The following is a 12718-nucleotide window of genomic DNA, read 5'->3' on the forward strand; positions in this document are numbered from 1 at the left end:
AGATATTTAGGCACCCAAATATAAGAAGCTGAAAGACATCCTTGGAAATACATCACAAATAAACTTCAGCAAGGCATATAGTTATGAAACTATCTAAAGTCAACATGAAGGAAAAAAATTTTAAATCAGAACGAGAAAAACATCTAATAACTATAAAGGACATCCCATGAGACTAACAATAGACTTCTCAGCAGAAACCTTACAAGCTACAAGAGATCAGGGCCCTATTTTTATGCATCTTAAAAAATAATGTCAGCCAAGAATTTTGTATATTACTAAACTAAGCTTCATTAAGAGAGGAGAAATAAAGTCCTTCCCAGACCAAAAAAAAAAAAAAAAAAAACACACTAAGGGAATATATCACCACTATACCAGCCCTACAAGAAATGATCAAAGGAGTTCTAAACATGAGAACTAAATGTCAAGATTCACCATCATAAAAAGGTATAAAAGTATTAAATTCACTGGTCTTATAAAACAATTACACAATTGAGACTACAAAGCAACTAGGTAACAATTAACATTATAATGGGAACAAAGCCTAACACATCAATATTAACCCTGAAAATAAATGAATGAAAGGCTCCGCTTAAAAGATGAAGATTGGCAGAATAGATTTTAAAAACAGGATCTAACAATATATTTCTTACAAGAAACCCACTTAACTGGTGAAGACATTATAGACTCCAAATAAAGGGGTGGAAAGATATATTTCATATTACTGGAAACCAAAAGAAAGCAGGTGTAGCTATATTTATATTAGAAGCAACACTAGTAGTACACACAACCTTGTGGGCACCTGTTATTTTTTGACTTTTTAATAATAGCAATTTTGACTGGTGTGAGATGGTATCTTATTGTGGTTTTGATTTGCATTTCTTTAATAATCAGTGATCTTGCACTTTCTTTCATATGATGGTTGGCCACATATATGTCTTCTTTTGAAAAGTGTCTGTTCATGTCCTTGACCACTTTTTCATGTTTTGGTTTTTTTTCTTGTAGAGTTGTTTAGGTTTCTTTATATATATATTTCATTATTATACTTTTAAGTTCTAGGGTACATGTGCACAACATGAAGGTTTGTTACATATGTATACATGTGCCATGTTGGTGTGCTGCACCCATTAACTAGTCATTTAAATTAGGTATATCTCCTAATGCTATCCATCCCCCCTCCCTCCACCCCACAACAGACCCCGGCATGTGATGTTCCACATGCTGTGTCCAAGTTTCTCATTGTTCAATTCCCACCTGTGAGTAAGAACATGCAGTGTTTGGTTTTTTGTCCTTGCAATAGTTTGCCAAGAATGATGGTTTCCAGCTTCATCCATGTCCCTACAAAGGACATGAACTCATCATTTTTTATGGCTGCATAGTATTCCATGGTTTATATGTGCCACATTTTCTTAATCCAGTCTATCACTGTTGGACATCTGGGTTGGTTCCAAGTCTTTGCTATTGTGAATAGTGCCACAATAAACATATGTGTGCATGTGTCTTTATAGCAGCAGGATTTATAATCATTTCGGTGTATACCCAGTAATGGGATGGCTGGGTCAAATGGTAATTCTAGTTCCAGATCCCTAAGGAATTGCCACACTGACTTCCACAATGGTTGAACTAATTTACAGTCCCATCAACAGTGTAAAAGTGTTCCTATTTCTCCACATCGTCTCCAGCACCTGTTGTTTCCTGACTTTTTAATGATCGCCATTCTAACTGGTGTGAGATGGTATCTCATTGTGGTTTTGATTTGCATTTCCCTGATGGCCAGCGATGATGAGTATTTTTTCATGTGTCTGTTGGCTGCATAAATGTCTTCTTTTGAGAAGTGTCTGTTCATATCCTTTGCCCACTTTTTGATGGGGTTGTTTGTCTTTTTCTTGTAAATTTGTTTGAGTTCATTGTAGATTCTGGATATTAGCCCTTTGTCAGATGAGTAGATTGCAACAATTTTCTCCCATTCTGTAGGTTGCATGTTCACTCTGATGGTAGTTTCTTTTGCTGTACAGAAGCTCTTTAGTTGAATTAGATCCCATTTGTCAATTTTGGCTTTTGTTGCCATTGCTTTTGGTGTTTTAGACATGAAGTCCTTGCCCATGCCTATGTCCTGAATGGTAATGCCTAGGTTTTCTTCCAGGGTTTTTATGGTTTTACATCTAACATTTAAGTCTTTAATCCATCTTGAACTGATTTTTGTATAAGGTGTAAGGAAGGGATCCAGTTTCAGCTTTCTACATATGGCTAGCCAGTTTTCCCAGCACCATTTGTTAAATAGGGAATCCCTTCCCCATTTCTTATTTTTGTCAGGTTTGTCAAAGATCAGATAGTTGTAGATGTGTGGTATTATTTCTGAGGCCTCTGTTCTATTCCATTGACTTATATGTCTGTTTTGGTACCAGTACCATGTTGTTTTGGTTACTGTAGCATTGTAGTATAGTTTGAAGCCAGGTAGCATGATGCCTCCAGCTTTGTTCTTTTGGCTTACTATTGACTTGGCAATGTGGGTTCTTTTTTGGTTCCATATGAACTTTAAAGTAGTTATTTCCCATTCTGTGAAGAAAGTAATTGGTATCTTGATGGGGATGGCATTGAATGTATAAATTACCTTGGGTAGTGTGGCCATTTTCACGATATTGATGAGCTGTGCAAGTTGGACTCCCAGCCAATAGATGACACTTGCAGGTGAAAGCCAGCTCTGGTGGTAGCAGTAGAATTTATGCTTCACCTCTGTTAACTAGAAAAAGTACTCATATATCTCAGTCAATGGGTGGAGCCATGGAACTCTCAGAGGTACCTCTCCCATGTTCTACAACTGAGAAAGGTGGGAGGGGCAAAGCTGGGGAGGCATAAGTCAGACAAGGCTATGTTCAGGCTGTCCAATGGTGGATGTAAGAGGAAGTCTAACAGGGTTGAAAGTCAGTTCCCTTGCCCCTTAGGCAATGTTGCAGGAAGGAGTAGAACCACCTTTGCCACTCAAAAGGGCCCACATGGGAAAGAGAAGATAGCTCAGGCTCCACAGCCCAGGAGGTGTTAGTAAGAGGCACCAAGCTACCACACCCTTGACCCGGTGGTCTACCACTAGCAGCAAGCTGAAACAGCCAGCTGGATTCCAAGTATTCTGTGCTCAGATTGCAAAATTGCCCCAGGCCACAATTCTCCCTTTCCTGAGAAAGAAACCATGGCTCTCAGGTCACAACTCTAGCGGTCCAGGCCCACAAATAGGGAGTGCTCAATTCCTGCATCTACTGCAACAGCCCACTCCCTTCTAACCTCCTAGTTCTCATTATGGGGGTTTATCCCCCCTGTAAATTAGATCATAAACCTCAGTTGAGGGCCTCCTTCAACTTGTGACCAATGTATGTGTTGGCTGGCAGATTTCTGTGAGATTTCCGTGAGATTTCCTATGAATTAGGGTCAGAAATGGTTTCCTTCTATTGGTGCAAATGTCTGGGAGTACACACAAAACATCCCCCAATGCCACTGTTTCTCACAGACTCTTCTCTGAAAGGTTCTTGTATTGGTTCTAACCCTGACAGCACACCAACAGACAACATGAGGCAGTGTGGAGCAACACTCTATTTTAATGAGTGCCTGGGTGCAGGCAGGCTGAGGCCTAAAATGGCGTCAGCTCCAAGTGAGAATGGGGCAGGGATTTTATAGTCTCCTGTAAACAGGAAGTGTCCCAGTCTGACGGAACTGCTATGTGGTAACCAGATGACCTCTTTCTCGATCTTCAGGGGTATGTGTCTTCTGGCCAGGGTAGGTGTCTTCCGGCCAGGGCAGGTGTCTTCCAGCCAGGGTGGGTGTCTTCCAGCTGGCTCTCTTCCTGTTTCTGCTATCTTGCTGATGCACACTGCTGGCCCAAGTGGCCTTGCGCCTTGGGACTGGGCCTGAGAAGGGAACAGTTACTCATCCCTTCAAGCTTTCAGGCCCCAGGGAGAATCTTTCATTCCTGTCTATTTGGTTATAGAAAAAAGGTGAAAGGGGCAACTTTCTCAGTAACTACTTCAGACGTGATGTATGGGGTGGCGTGGGCACCTTGGAAAAAGAAAACCTTAATTTTGGGGGTATTCTTGAAAGACGTGTTGGTATCCATAGTGTCATAGCAGGAGCATTGTCTGGATTGTCTGGTGGCTAACTGTAGTTTCAACAAGAGTTTTAATGGCTTTTATTATTAGTGGGATAACACAGAGGAGAAACAGGAGGAGCCCAATGATAAAGATTACTCTCCCTACCAGCGCTTTAAATCCTCCTGAATTAGAGAACCACCCTCCTAGAGGGTTTACTAGGTCCCATCCTTTCCAGGTTTGAACTGGTACATGGGCTACTTTTCTGATGTTTGAGATGCCTTGGGTAATTTGGCTGTTGAAGACGGGCCCGTTATTGGACTGGATGGATGTTACAAGTCTGAAACGGGGAATTACATGGATGATGAGAGTTTGTGTGATGATATTTACACCTTCTGAAATTGTTGGGAATGCTTCTACCCACCTGGAGAAAGTACAGACAAAGACTAGAAGATAGCGGAGCCATTTATCAGTTGGCATGTGAGTGAAGTCTACTTGCCAATCTTGCCTGGGTATTTGGCCCCAGGCTTGGTGGATAGGAAAAGGCAGTGGCCAGAGGGATCCCTGGGGTGACACTGAGTGGGAGATACAGCAGGACTGGGTGATCTCTCAAACACAGCTGGAAAGGTGAGGACAAGTGAGAATAGAGCAGAGAAGTTGCAAGAGAGGTTTGTAACTGACATGGAAAGGGTTATGGAGGCTTTGGAGGATAGAAATTGTTTGAGAGTGAGAAAGAATGAAGCGCCCTTCCTTGACATACCATGGTTCTTGCTTTTGGAGGTTCTGGGCCTGGAAGTCCTCCTTTTCTTCTGAGAAGTAAAGAGGAGAGAACAAGGACAGGGACAGAAACTCACCTTGCACAGGTTGTACGGCTACTTGTTTGGCTACCTCATCTGCTAAAGCATTTCTGGCGATATAGGATTGGCTGGGGTTTGGTGGCCCCTGCAATGAATGATGGCAACTTTCTGCAGGAGTCTGGCTGCTTGAAGGAGTTTGCTGATGAGAAAGCCATTTATGACAGGAGTGTTTTTTGGAGTTAGGAAACCCCATTCTTTCCAGAGAGATGAGTGTGAGTGTACTATATGGAATGCATAACAAGAATCCGAATATATGTTAATTTGTTGTCCAGCTGCTAGAGTGAGAGCTCGAGTGAGAACAATGAGTTCAGCTTTTTGGGAGGTGGTGCCTACAGGGAGTAGATTGGCTTCAAGAGTGTTGGGGGGGGGGGGGGTGGGTGACACTATAGCATAGCCAGCATGTCAGAGCTCTTGGTGTAGGAAGGAACTGCTGTCCACAAACCAAGTAAAGGAAGCATCTGGAAAGGGGTGGTCTGTTATGTTTGGAAAGGATACAAGAAAGGTTTGAACAGTGTCCACGAAGAAGTGTGCAGGGTCTTGAGAGGTAGAAGCTTCAGGTAGGAGCATGGCCAGGTTTAGATGAGCTGGTTAGCATGGCAATATGGGGAGTTTCTATGAATACAGCATATAGTTGGAGAAGCTGTGGGGCAGAGATAAGATGTAGTACACAGCGGTGAGCTAACATGTCTTCGATGTTATGGGTTGAATAAACTGTTAGGTTGGCATGAAGAGATAGTTTTAGGCTTTCAAGTTTGAGGACAGCAGCTGCTGCCAATACTCAGAGACAGGCAGGCCATCTGAGAACTGTGGCTTCAAGCTGTTTAGAGACATAGACAACAATCTGGAGGGTGGGTCCCTTAGACTGGCTTAGAACACCTACTGCAACTCCACGCTGTTCATTGGTATAGAGGAAGAAAGGTTTGGTAAGGTCTGGAAGAGTGAGGATTGGGGCTGAGATGAGAGCCTTTTGGAGTAGATGGAAAGGTTGGATAATAGTCTGTGCAGGGTTTAAAGGCTCGTGGAGAGGGCCTTCAGCAGCTTGGTATAACGATTTGGCAAGTAGAGTGAAGGAGGGAACCCAGAGCCTAAAATATCCCTCTAGTCCTAGAAAAGAGAGAATTTCTCGCTTAGTTTGCAGAGGTAGGAGGGACTGGAGGAGGGATATGCAGTCAGTTGTAAGCCCTTGGGTTTGCGGGGTAAGGGCTAGGCCTAGGTAGGTAACTGAGGGGGTGCATATTAGTGTTTTTTTAGGGGAGAATCAATACCGCATTCTGCCAGGAAGTATAAAAGAGAGATAGTACAGGAGTTCCAGTATTTTGAGAGGGACTACACAGGAGCAGATCATCAACATATTGAATAAGAGTGGACGGTTTTAGGGATAAGGCACAGAAGTCATGAGCAAAGTCCTGTCCAAAAAGGTGAGGGCTTTCTCTGAAACCTTGAGGTAGTATGCACCAAGTGAGCTGGTGTGAAAAGTGGGTGTTGGGGTCTTCCCACATAAAGGCAAAGAGGTCTTGAGAGTCAGGATGTAAAGAAATTATGAAAAAGGCATCTTTTAAGTCTAGGACAGAAAAACGGGTAGTATTGGAGGGAGTCCTGGAAAGTAAAGTGTATGGGTTAGGAACTACTGGACATACTGGGAGTACAGCTTGGTTAATGAGCCTGAGGTCCTAGACTAAGTGATGTTACATCTGGCTTTTTAAGAGGTAGAATTGGTGTGTTAAAATGGGAGTTTGTTGGGCAGAGTAGGTGACTGGAGGGGAGGTGAGAAATGATAGGCTTTAGGCCTATGAGAGCTGCTTGGGGGATTGGATACTGCTCCTGTGATAGGAACTGGGTGGGGTTTTTAAGGGGATGCGGACGGGGATGTGGTGTTTTGTTATTAGGGTGTGGAAGTATCCCAAACAGTGGGGTTAACTATGGATGGGGGATAAGGAAAGGTTGCATGTTTTAGGGTGGGAGGTCGAAGGAGTAGAAGAAAACTAGAAGTACCAGAGGGGTCTGTGTGGATGCATTGGGTACTATGGGGAATGTGGAAATGGAGAGTAGACTGGAGTTTTGAAAGGATGTCTCTACCTAGGAGAGGAGTTGGGCATGAGGGCAGGAGTAAGAAAGAGTAAGTGAAGGAAAAGATGCAAAAGGAGCAGAAGAGTGGAGGGGTGGCTTGGGGTTTGGAGACTTGTCCATCAATTCCCACAACAGAGACTTGGGAAGACTGGGTCCTGAAAAATTAGGTAAAGCAGAGTAGGTCACCCCAGTATCGATTAAAAAACATACTGGCCTACTTGCTACCATCAGGGTTACCCTTGGCTTGGATGAAGCGATGGTAGTTGCCGGGGTGTCTGCTCTAGGGCACTATCAGTCTTCAGCGGCAAGGCTGATGAGATCCAAGTAGGAGGTTTTCAATAGTGATGGCAACTTTCTGTGAGAATCTGGCAGCTTGAAGAAGTTTGCTGATGAGAGCCATTGAATAAGAATAAGAGGGCCAGCTCAGGAAGGGATGAGGGGAGTTATTGCAGTGGTCACTCACAGTCTGACTTCCAGTGGGATCCTTCACAGAGGGGGCACAGCCTGGTGGGCTTACCTGGGTTTGGGCATTGTCTGGACCAGTGGCCTTTATTGCCGCACTTGAAACAGCCACCAGGTGGAGGTGGATTGCCAGGAGGCTTCCACGTGGAGCTGCAGCCCTGTGGGCCTGCAGGGCCTCTGATGGTGGAGGCAAGCATTTGAAACTGCCTGTTTTTGCCTTTTACTTTCCTCATCACGATTGTTAAAGACTTTGAAGGCTGTATCAAGAAGGTCTCATTGTGGGGTTTGAGGGCTGTCATCAAGCTTCTGAGGCTTGTGCCGAATACTGGGGGTGGATTGGGAGATGAACCGAAGGTTTAAGATAGTGGTTCCTTCTGGGCTGGTTGGGAGAGAGAAAAAGGGCTGGGTTTTCATCAGGACCTTGGGTGATTTCCGAAAAATTTTCATAGTTTACCACTTTATGGGCATGCTTTTTGAGTCCTGCAAGGAGACACACAATCATGTGGTCTTGATGGCAGCATCCAGAGGCCTCGTCTTGATAATCCCAGTGGGATCCTGTTTGGGGACTGCCTCTTCAGCAGTAGGCTGGACAGGAGCTTGGTGATGAATTGTATCAGCATGTGCCAGAGCTAGGGTCCAGATATGGTCTTGGTCTTCTGGGCTAAGGGTGGAAGAGAGGATAACATAGAGGTCATGGCAGGTTAGTTCATTAGACTGGGTAAGGTACTGAAACTCCCTAATATAAGAGGTAGGGTTTTCTGGAAATGAATTGAGTCTTTTGTTAATTTGAGAGAGATCAGCGAGAGAGAAGGGAACATGAACTCTAACAATACCCTCAGATCCTGCAACTTCCCAAAGGGGGCACTCTAGCACTGGTGCTGGAGTAAGGGTGGGGCATGGGGCAAAGGCGGCTCCTGAGCGAGTATGGGCAGGAGAGAAGGAAGAAGCCAGAAGTGGTTGAGAGGAAGAGATAGGGGCTGGGACGGGTGGACAGCAGTCAGCTGGATGGAACGAGGGAAAACAGGTAGGGTCGGGAAGAGAAAGACAATCTGGGTGGTATGAATGGAGGAGAAGGATTTGAACAGGTGAGCAAAAATTGCAGAGGTCTGGTTGTAATCTGAGTGCAAAAAAAGACTGGACATAAGGAATTTTTCCCCATTTTTCCAGTCATTAGCAATAATTGCTTAAGTCACTTAAAATTGTAAAGCTGAATGTTCCATTTGTGGACCATTTGGACCCATTATCTAATTCATACTGCAGCCAGCCTGTATTGCAAAAAAGACAAGGCACTTAGGGCGGATATATTGCCTGAGGCCTAAGGTTTGCAGATTTTTTATGAGGCAGCCTACAGGGCTGCTTTTTGGAATGGAGGACCAGGAGTTTCCCATAACGGAGGGTCAGCTCAGGAGAACAAAGAAAAAGGAGACCATCCTGGAAAGCTGGAGGGAGAGGATAAAAGGAGCAATTATCACCGCTGCCTTTTTCATTCCTGGAATAGGATCAAATGGCTTAGAGGCATTCCCCTAAGACCAGATGATCAGTGAGTGCCTGGCACACACCGAAGCCTTCTTGGACCAACGTTGGATTTTCGGACTGCAGAAACAAAGAGAGGCCATGTGGCTTTTTCTCTATTAACCGGGCTCCTGGGGAAACTTACCAGTAGGTGGGATCAGTGACCGATGTGCATGCACAGAGGCAACTGGAGGCTGAGGAGCTTCCTTTGTCCAACAGCTGTAGCCTGCTCTCTGGGGTGGAGGGGTAAGCCCATAGGAGATGCAGACCTGAGCTCCTCCCGGGTTTTGGCACCAGATGAAAGGTTCTTGTATTGGTTCAAATGCCGAGAGCACACCAACAGTCAACATGAGGCAGTGTGGAGCAACATGGTGTTTTAATGAGCACCTGGGTGCAGGTGGGCTGAGGCCTAAAATGGCATCAGCCCCAAGTGAGGACAGAGCAGGGGTTTTATAGTCTCCAGTAAACAGGAAGTGTCCCAGTCTGATGTAACTGCTATGTGGTACCCAGATGGCCTTTTTCTTGATCTTCAGGGGTATGTGTCTACTGGCCAGGGTAGGTGTTTTCCAGCCAGGGCAGGTGTCTTCCAGCCAGGGTAGGTGTCTTCCAGACAGCTCTCTTCCTGCTTCTGCTATCTTGCTGATGCATGCTGCTAGCACAAGTGGCCTTGTGCCTTGGGACTGGGCCTAAAAAGGGAGGAGTTACTCATCCCTTCAAGCTTTCAGGCCCTGGGAAGAGTCTTTCTTCCTCCACTCACCAAGTGAGATCCATTACTTGAAGGCAGAGTCAAGAAGCACCCCATGGCCTGGATTTCCTGGTTCTCCAGTGAGAATGTGTATTGTGGAGACAGTCTCTCCCTGCTTTCATGCTCTGAAGACTTCCAGTTTTCTACCAGACCTGCCACTTTTAAAAAGAAAACCAAACACTGCGTGTTCTCACTCATAAGTGGGAGTTGAAAAATGAGAACACATGGCATGGACACAGGGAGGGGAACATCACACACCAGGGCTTGTTGGGGGGTGGGGGGCTAGGGGAGGGATAGCATTAGGAGAAATACCTAATGTATATGACAGGTTGATGGGTGCAGCAAACCACCATGGCACACGTATACCTATGTAACAAACCTGCACATTCTGCACATGTATCCCAGAACTTAAAGTATAATAAAAAATAATAAAAAAAAACAGGCAACCTATAAAATGGGAGAAAATTTTCACAACCTACTCATCTGACAAACGGCTAATATCCAGAATCTACAATGAACTCAAACAAATTTACAAGAAAAAAACAAACAACCCCATCAAAAAGTGGGTGAAGGACATGAACAGACACTTCTCAAAAGAAGACATTTATGCAGCCAAAAAACACATGAAAAAATGCTCACCATCACTGGCCATCAGAGAAATGCAAATCAAAACCACAGTGAGATACCATCTCACACCAGTTAGAATGGCGATCATTAAAAAGTCAGGAAACAACAGGTGCTGGAGAGGATGTGGAGAAATAGGAACGCTTTTACACTGTTGATGGGACTGTAAATTAGTTCAACCATTGTGGAAGTCAGTGTGGCAATTCCTTAGGGATCTGGAACTAGAATTACCATTTGACCCAGCCATCCCATTACTGGGTATATACCCAAAAGACTATAAATCATGCTGCTATAAAGACACATGCACACGTATGTTTATTGCAGCACTATTCACAATAGCAAAGACTTGGAACCCACCCAAACGTCCAACAATGATAGACTGGATTAAGAAAATGTGGCACATATACACCATGGAATACTATGCAGCCATAAAAAATGATGAGTTCATGTCCTTTGTAGGGACATGGATGAAACTGGAAATCATCATTCTCAGTAAACTTTTGCAAGGACAAAAAACCAAACACCACATGTTCTCACTCATAGATGGGAATTGAACAATGAGAACACATGGACACAGGAAGGGGAACATCATACTCTGAGGACTGTTGTAGGGTGGGGGGAGGGGGGAGGGATAACATTGGGAGATATACCTAATGCTGGATGACGGGTTGATGGGTGCAGCACACCAGCATGTCACATGTATACATATGTAACTAACCTGCACATTGTGCACATGTACCCTAAAACTTAAAGTATAATAATAATAAAATAAAAATTAAAAAAAAGAAATTCTATACCATAAAAAATAAAAAATAAAATAAAATAAAAAAGTATTTGAAGATTCTTTCACTCTTTCTATTGAGCTCCTGTTTTTGATCTTGGATAAAAGTTCACAGTGTGAATCTCTACACACTTTTTTTGCTCATTCCAACTGGCTGAGTTGTTCCAACAAAGCCTCTTGTCTGCCACCTTGGAAAAACATTTTTAAGAAAGACAGCAAATGAGTAAATTATAAACTCATTATTTTTTCAACATGTCAGTATTACCCCTGGAAGGTAAAGAGAGAAAAATATAGGAAACATGTAGGAATACTTGGTGGAGAGAAACCAATGATAAATTTCCCGATGCAATGATGTGATCTCTTTCTAGGTTAATGGTGGCTATTCCCAATAGGTTCTGATGGGACTCCTCAGCTTCGAGATGTAACTCAAAATTACCTAAAGAATTGATGGAAAGCAAACACTTTCTGTTGTCCCACTTCGAAACTGTTTAGAGGGAGCTATAATGTGAAGGGAGTCTGGAGGACCCCTTGTTTGATATAGATATGCAAACTCAATTACTTGAAATGGAATGCTACAAATGAATGTCTTTATACAGACAGCGGGCTTCCAGGTCCATTCAGCCTTGAGGATCCACAAATTAAAAGTTGATGAGGAAGGAAGGGGTGGGATGTTTTGGTCCCTCCTGAGTGTACTGCTGCTTCCATTTTACTCTCAGAGCTCAGCATGACCATCATTATTATATCTCACCAGGCAACCAAAAGGGCAAGCCACTCAACAGCATACTCAATGGTGAGAAACTGAAAGCTTTTCCTCTAAGTTTAGAAACAAGGCAAGAATGCCTACGTTGTGCACATGTACCCTAAAACTTAAAGTATAATAATAAAACAAAAGAATGCCTACTTTCACCATTTCTATTCAACATAGTACTGGAAATCCTAGTCAGAGCAATTAGGCAAGAAAAAAAAATATTCAATTCAGAATATGTGAATTGTCCCTGTTTGCAGATGACATGATTTTATATATAGAAAATGCTAAAGACTCCTAAAAACTGTTAAGGTTAATAAATAAATTCAGTAAGGCTGCAGGTAACAATATCAACATATAAAAATAAGTTGCATTTATGCACATGAACAATGACCCCTCTGAAAAAAAAAATTAGGAAAAAAATCCCATTTACAATAGCACCGAAAAAATTTTTTAGGAATAAATGTAACCAAGAAGATGAAAGACTCATATACTGAAAGCTATAAAACATTAATAAAACAAATCAAATAAGGCACAAACAAGTGGAAAATCATCTTGTGTTTGTGGCTTGTAAGATCTAATATTGTTAATATGTTTATATTACTCAAAAAGATCTACAAATTGAATGCAATCCATATCAAAATCTCAATGGCATTTTTTACAGAAACAGAACAATTTTAAAATTTATATAGAACCACAAAAGACTATAAATAGCCAAATCAACCATGAGAAAGAACAAAGCTAGAATCATCACCCTTTCTGATTTAAAAATATAATACAAATACACGATAAACAAAAGATTATGGTTCTGAAATAAAAACAGACACAAAGAACAATGGAACAGAATACAGAGCC

General features: G+C 42.9%; 1 pseudogene; it reads right to left on the reverse strand.

The window, feature by feature from the left end:
- Positions 1-7227: 7227 nt before the first annotated feature.
- On the reverse strand, positions 7228-9739 carry LOC129529819 (transcription factor NF-E4-like; annotated as a pseudogene).
- Positions 9740-12718: the final 2979 nt, after the last annotated feature.

Source organism: Gorilla gorilla, chromosome X (assembly GCF_029281585.2).
Source record: "Gorilla gorilla gorilla isolate KB3781 chromosome X, NHGRI_mGorGor1-v2.1_pri, whole genome shotgun sequence".
Taxonomy (NCBI): Eukaryota; Metazoa; Chordata; class Mammalia; order Primates; family Hominidae; genus Gorilla; species Gorilla gorilla.